This window comes from Octopus sinensis, linkage group LG14 (assembly GCF_006345805.1).
Source record: "Octopus sinensis linkage group LG14, ASM634580v1, whole genome shotgun sequence".
Lineage (NCBI taxonomy): Eukaryota > Metazoa > Mollusca > Cephalopoda > Octopoda > Octopodidae > Octopus > Octopus sinensis.
The window spans coordinates 34,201,134-34,216,847 of NC_043010.1; the positions used below are offsets into that span (position 1 = coordinate 34,201,134).

Genomic DNA, 15,714 nt, shown 5'->3' on the forward strand with positions numbered 1-15,714 from the left:
ATACATACATATATATATATATACACACACACACACATACATACATAAATACATACACACACACATATATATACATATATATACGTATATAAAAATGATATTTTATAGCTCCAAATGATTTTTTTATTCTCTCTCTATTTATTTCCTCGTGTTCCTTTCTCTTGAAGAGCATAGGCTCGAAACGTAAAAGATTTTCTCACCTTCCCGAGTGTTAAACGAATACACCTGTTTGTTGTTTATACACCTGTCTTCGTCTGTTGTTTTTCTGTAAATTTCAACCACATATATACATATACACACGCACACACACATATATGTATATATACACACATGTATATATATACACACACACACATATATATACACATATATTTATATACATACACACACATATATATACACATATATTTATATACATACACACATATATATACGGACGTTAAATGATGATGGTATATACACACACATACATAACATAATAGATATGCGTATATATAAAAGTGTATGTGTGACGTCTGTAGTACATACACGTACTCACGCACATAGGCGTGCATACCTTTATCGTACCCCCTCCCTTCAAGACACATAGAAATTCAAGTTCATTAATCAAATAACATATAACTGAAGTACGGCAAGCTGTTTCCCTTGATACTTTCATTAGGCAATTCACTGCGATATAGATATTAGAGACAGGATCCCCGGTAAATACCATGGCTGACGCCCTCTGTTACGGGCGCTGTATAACATACATGTACACACACACACGCATACACAGAATGTACGCTGAATATCTTACATTTCTTATACTTAGATGTGATGGAGAGGGTGACTGAATGAGATACGTATATTATACTAGTGATCGATATATTAGTATCGATATAATCGAAATGGTGAAGGTATATGCATACGTGTGTGTGTACATTATATATATATATAATATATATATATATATATATATGTATGTATGTATGTATATGTATATGTAAAATTTTAAAAAGTAAAAGTGAATTAAAGTTTCTTGAAAAATCAGTTTCCTAAGTCATCGAGGTTCGAACAGCGATGACGGTGGGGGGGGGATACGTGTAACATCCAACAAAACAGTTAAGTAAACGTTAAGAATATTATTTGATAATTCGGTTCCGCTTAAACTAGATAAGTAAAGGTGCATGAGAAAGGTATCAACAGCACAACACGTCCATTCTAGTCCCCCAAATAAAGAAAAGCCCTTGTGAAAAAGTCAAACGGAAATATTTCTATAAAAAAAAAAGTAGCCTGAGGTCTGAAAATTTCGACGGAATTCAACGACCGAAAAAAATGGTATGACATCCGAATGGAGCAGGGACTTGGTAGTGTATTTTCCTTATTTTTTTACTAAACACACACACACAATTTATAGACTAGGGACAAAGAAAGGAACCTACATTTTCTGGGGTTAGGATTTTTTTGAGAGGGATTATGATGTTGGATGCGCCTCAAGTGTAAAGAAGCGGCTCTATCTGCGTTAAGAAACCTGGACCCACAAATGTGAGAATTACATATTTATATGAATTTACACAATATATTACCGGTGTATGTGTTAGTATATGTACAATAATTCCATTCGTGTAGAGAGAGGGGGGGGAGATTTGTACAAATACAAATAATTAATGTGAATATATATGTTAGAATATAAATGTATACACATATACGTACGTCAATATACAAACCTATATATATATATATAGGTTGGTATACTGACGTACATGTGTGTGTATATATATATATATATACATACATATACACAGATACTCACAAACTATGAATACATACACACACACATAGCTATTGTTTATTTTGTTTTAGATTTCTTTTGACTTGTGTGATATCTATATTTCTCTTTAGGTACGAGAAAGGACATTTTTGGAGGTGCCAAGACGTTCATTCACACTTTCTACAAGTAACTTTACGTAAGAGCAATAAACGAAATGCAGTAATTCAAGCAAGAATTGAAACCGCGTAACGGTGTCATACCGCCGGGAGCTTATCCCTTGCTCTATATTGCCTTTGACATCCTTACCAGTCACACTAAAATGCTAAGTGGTAACAAATTGCATTAAAAGGCCATTTTTTTTATTCACGTTTTTCCCTCTGGAAAGAATGATGTAGCATTTTAAATATCGGGAAATCTTGTAAAGAAGACTTATTTTCTTCTTTCTTTTCTTTTTGAACCTTCTTGATATTGTAACACGAATAAAAGTACGATCAAAGCCACTACACTGCTGATTAATAAACGATCGTTTATTTATTTCTTCTCTTGGCAAATGTAATGATGTTCTTTCATCTAATCACACTTCTTTGCCTATATAATCATTCAATCGAATAGACCACTTATATATATATTATATATATATATGGTTTCTGTATGTGTTCTTATCAATATACTTGAGTTAATCGGTGTAATTAAATCATTATTTACTTGTTTGATATGAAGCATGAGGCTCTTTCTTTTTCTTGTCTCCCCCCCTCCCCCCAGCATTTTCACAATGGGATAAGTTTGAAACGATAATCTCAAATTGCCTGACGTTCAAACGTTTCTTGTAAAGAGTGCAGCGTATGTGTAAGTCAGCGATGTGAATTGATTCCAACCGGGGATCGAACCTGGATCGCAGGCTTAAGTGAGCCCCTCCCCTTCCCATCCTCTTGCTTCAAACAGTGAGGGTCTTATTTTAATGATCATTAATATTTAGCTGCCTAAAAACGCCAATTACAATCATATACGCACGCACTCTTACACACATATATAGGCACACATTTAATGATGTACATAGATTTCGAATAAAGTTATTCCATTCGGATGCGTGTTTGTGTATATTATATATTTTACATTCATATTACTTGACTTCTTTATGAATTTTTATGATCATCGTCAAAACCTTTTATAAAGACCGTTAAACCAACACAATAAACAATGAAGAAAGAAACCTTTCATTAAAACGAAACCCTCCGCCTCCCTCACTAATAATCCTTCCTTCCTCTTCGCCTTTCCTCTTTCCTCTCCTCTCACTGTCTGTCTATCTCAGTCTCTCCCCCCCCTCTCTCTCTATACGACGAAATAAAAGAGGGGGGATGTAATAAACATAACCTACAGGAGGGAAGGTGTGAGGAGATGCATTAACTACCTCCCCTCCATCCTCCACATAACTCTTTTTGTTTTCACACTTTCATTAAAGAAAATAAACAAATAAATAAATCATTAATAAAATATAATTAAACAAATCGGAAACAGATATATTTTGAAATTGAGTGTTCTTTTTTAAAAAAAAATTAGGGAAAAAAATACTTACAAGATAAAGGATAGATCTTCACCAAGAAAGAAAAGTACAAAATCGGAGGAAACGAGTTCCTCCCAAAGGGGAAAAAAAGGCGCAGTGAAACGATGATTGAAAAAATCCGTTTAAAAAAGCATTTGTGTTATAATTTCTTGATGAGCGTTTAAGGTCTGTTTGTCTGTTCAATGAATACGTTATATGTGTGTTTTTTTAATGGTGTTGAAGTCGGTGTGCCGTCCGTCAAGCCGCTTGGTGAGTGGCACTTCAACAACATGGGAGTGATGTCGGCAGCGACGACGGCGACAGAGGCTACGACATGGTACAACATACACACATACATGAGCCGAGCATGCCGGGATTGCAGTGGCAAACACCAACAGCGACCGAGTGAACCACGAAAGGAGGGGAGGGGCAAAGAGAAAGTGTAAGACTGAGAACGAGAGAGAGAGAGAGAGAGAGAACAGGAGATGCGTAAGTGTCAGACTGAGAGAGGGAGAAAGAGTGTGTGTGTGTTTGTGAGAGAGAATGTGTGAGACAAAGAAAGGGAGACAGAAAAGAAAGAGAGCGTGAGAGGGAGAAAGGGAGACAAAGAGAGTATGAAAGAGAGAGAAAAAGAAAGTGTGAAAGAGCAGAAGATGCGTATGTATCAGACTGAGAGAGGAAGAGAGTGTGTAAAAAGGCAGAGTATGTGAGATGGAGAGAGAAAGAGAAAGCGAGAGTTAACAGAGAAAATAGAAAGATATAAAGTGTATGTGTAAGAGAGAAAGAGAGAGAGAGAGAGTGAGTGTGTAGCAATGATGGGGCGAAGGTACAGGAAAATAGTTAGAGATAGGAGGAGAGAGAAGTTATGATGAGGAAAAGGTTCAGGAAATTAGAGTTAAAAACAGAGAGAGAGAGAGACGCGGTAATGAGGCGAAGGTGCAGGAAAAACAGTCCAGGTGTGAGGAGAGTTAGAACTAGAGAAAGAAAGGAAATAAAAAGCAGCAATAATGAGGCAAAGATGCAGGAAAAAACACAGTTTCTAGGTGTGAGGAGAGTTACAAAGAGAAAGAAAGAGAGAGGGAGGGAGAGTCTGAGCCGTGAAGGATGAGGCATGTAAATATGTAAAACAAAAACCATGAAAAAGTAATAAAAGAAGAGGGTGGAGAAAGAAAGAAAAATAGTATAATGTCAGAGTGTGAAATACATTAGAAAGAAAAAGAGAAACAGGGGAAGAAACAGAGAAGTATGTAAGTAATATAAAAAAAGTGCCTGTGAAGCGAGGGACAAGAGGTAAGGAGGAGGAACAGAAATACGAAAAGCATTTAGATGTGAGGAAGGAGAATCGAAAGAGTAGAAGTATAAGACGAAGGAGGAGGCGTGGTGAGGGAGAGAAACGAAAAGCATGTGGATGGGAAACAAAAGTGAGAGAAAGAGTAAAGAGTAAAGAAAGAGAGAGAAGAAAGGCAATTGGGTGTGAAGAAAAAGAGAGGGAAAGGAGAAGAGACAGAGGGAAAGTTCAGAGACAGAAAAAAAGAGGAAATGAGAGAGAGAGAGGAGAAAAATCAGTGATACAAAAAAAGGAAGAAAAGGAGTGGAAAAAGAAGTATCAAAGGAGTGAGAAACAGAGAAAGAAGGAAGAAGAGAAGGTAAAAAACGTAATAAAAACGACCGAGTGGGAAAGTTCAGAGACGGACAGGAAGTACAAAAGGGGCGGAGGGAAACAGAAACCGCTTATGTGAAAGAAGAGACAGGCATAGGAGAGAAGGGAGAAGGCGTAAAAGTGAAGAGAGAGTGGCAGAAGAGCATACTAATCAAAGAGTGAGAAAAAGAGTGGTAGGAAAAGTGAAGGACTGTAGGTGTAAGGAGAGGAGCAGGCGAGAAACGGATGGGGAAGAGAAGCATGTAAAATAAAAGAAAGTAAGGAAGAAAAGTGAGATAAGACACTGTGAAGAGAATAGGAGTGGAAGAAACAGTAAGGGGAGGAGGAAAGCTCAGAAAAGAAAATATATGGAGATATTGCCAGAGACGGAAAAAGAGATAGAATGTAGAACTAGAGGAGTGAGGGAGAGCAGTAGTAAGAGGAACGAAGGTACAGAGGAAACGACGAAAAGATTGGACCACCCCCTCTGTCAAAAGAAAAAGAGGAAGAGTGGAACGGAGAAACGAAGGTGCAAGGGAAAAAACAAAAGGGGTTGCGGAAAGAGATTAAGAAACATAAACAATGGAGAATCTATATAAGAACATTAGAGACAGGGGGTAAAAAAAAATGCATGATGATTTAGAGAGAGAGCTGAAAATGTAGTGGGAGTGAGAAAGCTCTAGCAAACGAATGTGAGAGAGCGCGCACGAAAAAGTAAAATGTAAAGAATGAATGAGGGAAGAGAAAAGGTAAAGAAGAGTAAAAGAGGGCTGCAGAGTGTGGGAGAAGGGAGAAAAGAATCAGAGAAAGAGAGAGAGAGAGAGAAAAAAGATAAGGGAAACTGTAGTAAGGGAAAAGCATGAAAGAAGTAAAGGAGAGTAAAAAGAAAGGCTAAATAATAATGTGGCGACAGTATAGAAAACAGTAGGAAGGAATAAGAGGAAAGAGAAAGAGAAAAATGAAGGATATATATATATATATATATATATATGTATATATATATATACATACAGGGAAAAAGGTTAGGATACTAGAGAGAGGGAGAGAGAGACATAAGAAGTCAGAGGGAGGAGAGTGAGAAAACAAGGCGAGTTGAAGGATGGATATATATATATATGTGAAGTGTATAAAAAATAGTAGGTTGGTAACGGAAGAGGAAACCGATATGTAAAAAGATGGAGAGAACCGAAAATATTTTTTAAAAAAATAAGGTTTTTTTACACTCGCAAACACCGTTTATTATATACATATAAGCATATACAAAGAGAAAGACAAATTATACATGTGTGTGTATATCATTTATATCACATATCACATTCATATCACATTTTCCTCTTTCTTTCTTCTCACCCTGTCGCCCCTCTCATACCCAGCACACGCATACATACATTATTTATAAAAGATAGATATGTACTTTATGAGCCCAAATATATAAAGGATATATGCACTATTAAGAGGTACAAATTTATATTATTCTTTCTCTCCTTCATAGTTTATAATAGTATAGTATAATTATAGTATAGTCTAATATATCACACATAATATATACGTGTGTATGTGAGTGTGTATATGTATATCGTGACAGAAAGATTGACAGAAACAAAGAGGTTGATAGAGATCTACAGAGAAAGGAGGAAAAGTGGCTGGTAGTAGATAAAAAGAGAAGCAGAATATTGAAGGAGACAGAGAGGGGAGAAGCATGTAAAAAGCAGGTAGTGTAAAACAGGCTGAAAAAGGTGCAGGCGGAGGAGGAAGCTGGATAAAGGAGAAGGAGGATGTGGAAGAGGGGGGGTACAATGATGTATGTATGTATAAACAATATTATATACATACTGATATATCTCATGTATTATATACAATGAAAACCTGGGTATGTCCTTTGGGCTTACTATCACCAACTTATATATATACTGCGTGAAAGTATATTTATGTATATATATATATATATATATATATGTATGGGTGGGGGAGGGGGTGTATATGTATACATGTATATATATAGCTGATGTGTGTGTATATATATATATATATATATATACATACATCTATCTATATATTTGTATATACACACACATATATGTATGTCTCTCTCTCTCTCTCTCTCTCTCTATATATATATATATATATAATATATATATATATATTCTACATTATATATATACATACATACATACACATATATACACATACAATATATATATGATATATATATATATATATATAACATGATCTCTCTCTTTCTCTCTCTATCTATTTATCTATCTATCTATATGTGTGTATGTATACATACACACTATATTTTATTTATATGTATGCATCATACATATATATATATATATATACATACATACATACATATATATAATATATATACATACATACATACATACATATATGTATGTATGTATTTACTGTAATATATATACATATATAATACATATTTGTAAATAATATATATGTATATTGATACATGTATACATATGTATGTGTGTATATATATATATATTATATATATAATATATATATATATATCTACATTATATATATACATACATACATACACATATATACACTACAATATATATATGATATATATTATATATATATATAACATGATCTCTCTCTTTCTCTCTCTATCTATTTATCTATCTATATGTGTGTATGTATACATACACACTATATTTTATTTATATGTATGCATCATACATATATATATATATATATACATACATACATACATATATATATATATATATACATACATACATACATACATATATGTATGTATGTATTTACTGTAATATATATACATATATAATACATATTTGTAAATAATATATATGTATTATTGATACATGTATACATATGTATGTGTGTATATATATATATATATATATATATATACACATACATATATGAATACACACACATATATATACAGATATGAATATGCATACATATACGTACATATAAATGAATATACATATGTACATAAATACATACATATATATGTGTGTGTGTATATTTATGTACGTATGTATATTCATTTATATGTATGCATATTCATATATATACTTATTCATATATATATATGATTTAGCCAAGACCATGCTGTAGCACTGCCTTTAAGTATTACATTTTATACACGAGAGCATATGTATCAATGTACTTACTAAAAAAAAAAGAGAGAGAAAAAGAACTAAACAAACTTCGCCTTACAACAGATTTTGAGTGGAACGAACGGTGTGTAGAATGGAAAGTGGAAAAATAGGGGAGTGGAAATGTTAGCCAAGCCACTGGGATAAATGTATGCGTTACGTTGTTATTGAAAAGAAAGGTGGTCGGGAGACAGATTGTTTAGGAAAAAGAAAAAGTAACTAACAAGCATACAAAAAAAAACCCCCCGAAATTGCTGTCATCTGTTTATGGAAAAGTAAAGCTAGTTTTCTCATCCCAAACATATGTAAAAACTCAAATATGATAAAAAACAACAACAATAAAAACCCTTTGGGAAGACATTTTTACAGTTAGATATAAAGATGAAGTGTGACTAGTAAACTGTGAGTTGAAGTAAGGTGGGAGAGGGTTAAACCAGAAAAATGGAGAAAAAAAATCCTTGCCGTAGAGAAGTGAGCAGAAGTGGGAGAAAGCCTAATCATTTTCAGTAGTCGGAGATAGGAATTATACATACATACATACATACATACATGTATATATTTCACACACACACATACACACACACACGTATATATACACATACATATACATATACTAATATGCACACACACACACACACAGACATATATATATATATATATATATATACATACACACATTTGTGCATGTGTATGTATATATATATGTATATATATGTATGTATACCTGTGTATCTACACGCGCATGCACACGCACACACCCCTCACTATCATCAGTTCAGCTAGTGAGCTGTAACCATGCTTTGCATAAATATAAATATTACATTTTTGTATGTACACACACATATATAAAATATGTATATATATATATATATATATATACATATATGTGTGTGTGTGTGGTGTATGTATGTATGCAAGAGAGAAGGTTTTATATATAGATATTAATTATTTCATATAGGTGTAAAACGATTGCTCATGATATATGCAGATAAAAATTCATTACATGAGAAAGAGTAGACAAAAATCACCCACTAGAATCGAACCGTGAGTCTGCTTCAGACTGGACGGCAGCAATATCACTGCAGCAGAGAGACTTACTGCTTTTAACCGTGAAATTAGAAGCTTTAATCTTGCAAGCGAGAAAGAAATTTTATTTTAGATCGTATTTTGAAGTTCTGAGAAGTTTGAAAATAGGTCTTTTTACAAAGTGCTAGCTAGCCGATTCAATTTAATTCTCTGTGTTCTGATGTTGCCAATGATAACCCTTTGTATTTGCAGACCTGAGAGGTTCTCTTCTTATTTGTTCTACCATGTGTTCAAGGGTTTGGAAAGTCTTGGTGAATGCCAACCTTACGGAGTGACTGGGTGGTCTTATTACACGGTTGAGCCATCTCAGTCTCTTCTCTCTTATAATCTCAGTTATGGTGTCTGTCATTTGAAGAGCTTTATTATAGAAATACTTCTACGTCTGTCTAGTAATGATATCCTTAATATAGACTGCAATTTGCATGTGTCTGAGACATAGATTACGATCTGGAAAAAGAAGCTGTAAAACCTAACTTTGTATCATTGGCTGATATCCCGACAGTTCCAGATCGTGTTTCTTAGTCTTCCAAACACCTTAGATGCTAGTGTCACCCTTCTTTTCACATTTCACAATCTATTTGCCTGTGTACAGCTGAGAAACAATCTGTTTGTTTTCTGGCAGTACAGAGCTGCCGAGAAACAGAATTATCAAATTGTGTGATTCTGAAATAGAATACAATATTGCTCTACTTCAGAACACTCTTGTGTTCTACTTCAAAACCATGCAATGTGATAATTTCTTTGCTACTTGGTAGTATTTGGCACATCACACCGTTTATCTTCATTCTCCATTCTTTTCACATGCTTCGACTAACTGTTCAGTGGATATTTTCAACTAGTCAAAAAATCGTTGATGGAAAAGGCAGTAAAAAGAATAATGAAATCGTAAAATCTCTGGTATAGATGTCATCAATACTGAAGTACTAAAAATAGGAGAAGAGCAAATGGTTAATGTTACTCATAATATTTAATGCAGTATGAACAGAAATGATACCAAAAGACTGCACTCGTATGCTAATAAAATTAATACATAAAAAGGGTGACAAATCGAAAACTCAATACTGCTGAGCAATTTCTCTTTTATTAATATTGAGAAGAAAGCGCGGTGAGCTGGCAGAATTGTTAGGATGCTGGATAAAATGCTTAGCGGCATTTCTTCTGATTTTACGTTCAGAGTTCAAATTCCCCAAAAGTCAACTTTGGGGCTCGATAAAATAAGCATAAGAAGAGTACTGAGGTTGATGTGGTCAACTTACCTGCAACCCTGAATTTGTTGGCCTTGTACCAAAATTTGATACTAATAATAGGGGCAGAGGTGAATAAGCCAGGCAAAATGCTCAGCAGCATATCATCTGAGTTCAGTTTCTGGCACGGTTGATTTTGCCTTTCATCTTTTTGGTGGGGTTGATGAAATAAGTACCAGCTGAGCACTGGGGTCAGTGTAATTGACTTACATACATACACACACACACACACATCTATATATATATATATATACATATACATACATATATATATACACATATATATACATCAAATTAGGCAATCGTACTCATACAGTTATAAATTCGACTTAAAATGCACATACATATATTAAATACATATCGACACATGTATATTTTTTAAAATAGTTATAAAATATGAATATAAATATACATAAAAATACATGTAAATAAAACCCATGTGGGATACGTATGAAAGGAAGTGTGAAAAAATGAGAACTGATAAAAAATTTTTTTTCTACTAAAATTAAGAGCAGTTAAGAGTTTCAATTAAAAGATCCACAAAAATTTATGTGTTTTTTTTTTTTAAAATATAAATGACATATAAGATATATAATACAGTTCGAGGAAGTCCACTTTCTACGGCCGTTTCCAGAGTTCATCTGGTAGAAAAATTAATAAAAAATATTACAAACCATGCAGACAAAGTCCCATTCATCAGGAAAGGTATCCTCATAAAATCACATTCTTGATACTTTGTACAAAAAATTTTTATCAGTTCTTTTTCTCACACTTTCTTTCATACATATCCAACATAGGTTTTATTTACATGTTTTTTTTTATGTATATTCATATTTATATTTTATAAATATTAAAAAAAATATTCATATAGGCGCAGGAATGGCTGTGTGGTAAGTAGCTTGTTTACCAACCACATGGTTCCGGGTTCAGTCCCACTGCGTGGCACCTTGGGCAAGTGTCTTCTACTATAGCCTCGGGCCGACCAATGCCTTGTGAGTAGACGGAAACTGAAAGAAGCCCGTCGTATATATGTATATATATGTATGTTTGTGTGTCTGTGTTTGTCCCCCTAGCATTGCTTGACAACCGATGCTGGTGTGTTTATGTCCCCGTCACTTAGCGGTTCGGCAAAAGAGACCGATAGAATATGTACTGGGCTTACAAAGAATAAGTCCCGGGGTCGATTTGCTCGACTAAAGGCGGTGCTCCAGCATGGCCACAGTCAAATGACTGGAACAAGTAAAAGAGTAAAAGAGAAAGAGTATATGTGTCGATATGTATTAATATATGTATGCACATTTTAAGTCGAATTTATAACTGTAAGAGTATGATTGCCTAATTTGAGTTTATATCTTAATTCCTATCTTTTTTCTCGGGTTCAACCCCAGGACTTCTTAAGCAGTTCTATATTTTTCATAAGAAAGGACAATAATATTATATATACATATATATAGTTTATATCCAGCTAAATGAAGAAAAGTAAATGGAGAGTAGAAAGTTAATAATTATTTATTCTTAACAATTTGGTCATCTTACAGCCATTTCAATTAATACTCAATAATTTAATTACAAATTTGTGCATTAAATTTGCATGCAACATGAGCATAATTTCATCAGAGAATGTTACATGCCGACCTATCAGTTCATTTCCGCAGACTCATTCCCCAATAATACTAGGTATTGAACCAGTATTTCTTTAGATGTAACAATCCCTTTGCAAGGTTAACATATCCCCTAAATGAATATCACGTGATCACGTGACCAACCAGACCATCAGATGTTGTTACACATCGCTGGTCACAATGCGTTCGCATTGTTTTAGCCTTCGAATGACGCCACCCCGCTGGCTAAGCGAGCAGGCCAAAATTAATATACATATATATATATATATATATAAACAATGAAGGGTAACTGTGGTTTTGAGCTGTTTTGACTGCTATCTTTAGCATGCTGGTGCTACAAGTAGTACCATTCGTTATTAATTGATAATTTTGCCTTAATGGTTCTTTTGTGCATGCTAACTGATATGATAGTAAATTATTAACAGTAATATCCTTATATATGTATGTGTGTGTGTGTGTGTATACATATATATGTATATATATTCATACATGCACACACACACACACACACACACACACATGTGTATGAATATATGTGTGTGCATATATATATATATATACATAGGGTGTCAAAAAAAAATGTATATACACTTTGAATAATTGTAAAGTAGGTGTTTATTAAAATACATTTCATTTTCAAAATTTAATGGAATCTACAGATGTTATTTTATTGTTTTGTCAATGCCCATTTTCAAACTGACGTCCGTTCTGGTCCAATTACTGCTGACAACGCAAAACAATGGAATCGCAAACATCACGAAACAATTCATTTGGTACTTGTGCACATTCTCGTTCAATGGCTGCTGTCAAATCAGCGATTGTCGCAGGTTTCATTGTGTAGACTTTGTCTTTTAGGTATCCCCATTAAAAAAAGTCTAGTGGTGTGAGGTCTGGTGAACGCGGAGGGTATTCAACGAAACCCCTTTGTCCAATCCACGTGTTTGGCAGGATCTCATCAAGGAAGGATCTAACATAGCGATGGTAGTGTGGGGGTGCCCCATCTTGCTGAAAATAAAACTCTTCATCTTCAAAGTCTTCTCTAATGCGTTAGACAGACAATTTTGGAATACCTGCCTCATGACTCGCTTACTGCACAGAGTTTCTTGGACTTTGGTGATACTTTTCCAGTCCTCCTTGCTTTGTGGGGGTTGTTGATGCTCGTGGTCTTCTTGAATGCTTCTCTTGGACATTCTGAACAGTTCCATTGGCTTTAAACTTATCTCTAATTCGAGTGATCATGAGCCACATTGGTGAATCTGTTTGAAATTCCCTCCTAAACTGTCTTTGCACTTCAACTGCGTTTTCACACTTCCAGTAGCATTTTAGAATGAGTATATGCAATGTATATATGTAAATGTTTACATAAATATATGATTAGATTTAATAATTACAGATATACATTAGAAGTAAAATCAGACAATATTCATAACCAAAAAAAATAATGGCAATTCTTTGTTATTGGTACATGACATCATTCACACACACAAACTTCCTTTATGTGAAAAAGAGTAGACCAATATCGAAGGATCGCCAAAATATTTATACATTGGCTGTATGGTAAGTAGCTTGCTTACCAACCACATGATTCTAGATTCATCCCATTGCGTGGCACCTTGGGCAAGTGCCTTCTACTATAGCCTCAGGCTGACCAAAGCCTTGTGAGTGGATTAGGTAGATGGAAACTGAAAGAAGCCTGTCACATATATGTGTGTGTGTGTGTGTGTGTGTATGTTTGTGTGTCTGTATTTGTCCCCTCACCATCGCTTGACAACCGATCCTGGTGTGTTTACATCTTCGTAACTTAGCGGCTCAGCAAAAGAGACCGATAGAACAAGTAAGCACTAGGCTTACAAAGAATAAGTCCTAGGGTCGATTTGCTTGACTAAAGGCTGTGCTCCAGCATGGCTGCTGCCAAATGACTGAAATAAGTAAAACAATGAAAGAATATACTTGACCTATGCATATTTTTTTTTTACCCGTGTTTGTATTTCACAAACGCAATAGAATGAAAAAAGTATGTATTACATATGAAATGTATGTAACGCTAAAGTATTGAAAGAATGCAATCGAGCGAGAAAAAATAATTATAAATACCATTAGAGTGTTACTAATGCAATTTTACAAGAGAAGTGTCAAGTAGATTAGATAATACCGTAATTCTGAATAATTATCCCAATCTTAGTTTTATAATGTTTAAAAGTCTTTAGAATGTTAGCGTTACAATTAATTACTCTTCATTCCTTTTTTCTTTATTGAATAAAGTTTCATCAGTTTAAGCCTCACTAGTGCACAACCGAAATTCACATCTTTCACTTCCATAAAGATTCACTGCATTAGTAATGCTCCATTCGAATTTAAAATAATGACTTTAGACTTTAAACTCCATATGTATTCGATTAGTGTTGTCGAATGCATTAATCTAGAATTAAAGAAAGAATGCTTCTGCGCAGAATACTTAATTTTGAAATAATTCTAATCAGAACTTATATAATGTAATTTATTATGGGCCAAAACATTACAGCTATATAACTATGTTTTTCCTGAGATAGTATTAGCAAAAGGACATTCACTAGTGATTCTGATGGTGCAGAATGACAAGTGAATTTCTTATTAGTTTGTCTGTGATAATTGGTATTGTATAAAATATGAATGCAGTGGCCAAGCCCTTTTGTGCAGTGACTGGGTCGATAGAAGCTATGTTATTTACATGTTTGCATTATTACCACTATTAATAATATTATTACAAGCAATGATAGTCTTGCTATTTTTGTTCGCAGTGTGAATAAGCCACCATTATAGACGCAGTATTAGAATCAATCATCTCCATATTAAGGTGACTTCCAAACTTATAAGCAGGATTGCTGCTAAAAACTTTTATTCATTCAAGATAAGGTTTTAGTACTGCCTTTTTTTTTCCCACAACAATTATTAATGCCTAGATTAAGCTCATTGTGATCAAAAGCAGCAATATTATCAGCTGAGTCAGGAGTAGTAGAATATGATAGTTTAACAGTATTGGTGTCAAAAATCTAATGGTATCTATGTTGTGGTGGGGTAATTTTTCTTAAGTATTTCAAAAAGTACTTTGGATATGTAAGATTTAACCTGTAAAGGAATGGCGGGTTATACCATGTAACAATTTTTTCTAGTTTTCCTAATACAAATTTTCTTCCAGTTGCTTTTGTTAGTGTTCATTACTGACTCTAAAATTAGTGTGGTCCTTAGAAGTATGTTTAGTACTATCGTTTTCTTTATCCTCGAAATTTACCCTGCATTCGCTGATTTTTTTTCTTTTAGTTGTTTCAGTTATTAGACTGCTGTCATGCTGGAGCACTGCCTTGAGGAATTTTAGTTGAATGAATCGACCCCAGTACTTATTGTTTTTTTTTTTAGCCTAGTACTTAGTCTATTGGACTCTTTTTGCTAAACTGCTAAGTTATGGGGGCATAACCTCACCAACATCGGTGGGGGAACAAACAGAAAAACACACACACACACACACACACACACACACACACACACATGACAGGTTTTGGCTTCTTTCAGTTTCCGTCTACCAGATCCACTCACAAGGATTTGGTTACTACGAGGCTACAGTAGAAGACACTTGCCCAAGGTGCCACAATATTATTAGCAGAGATAGGCAATTATGTGACAGAGATTTTCTATTTTTGC

At 34.2% G+C, this 15,714-nt stretch overlaps 1 protein-coding gene across 11 annotated transcripts in view; it reads right to left on the reverse strand.

Annotated features, from left to right (window-relative positions):
• LOC115218866 (LIM domain-binding protein 2) overlaps positions 1-3,774 on the reverse strand; it is a 181,574-nt gene extending 177,800 nt beyond the window's left edge. For 3 of the 11 annotated variants that reach the window (XM_036508867.1, XM_029788827.2, XM_029788825.2), the window contains exon 1: positions 3,324-3,769. The gene's annotated coding sequence lies outside the window, so the exon portion shown is untranslated. Of the gene's footprint in view, positions 1-3,323 lie in introns of all 11 variants that reach the window. The other 8 variants (XM_029788826.2, XM_029788829.2, XM_029788824.2 and 5 more) reach the window with 7 other exon arrangements.
• Between the last annotated feature and the right edge of the window lie 11,940 nt (positions 3,775-15,714).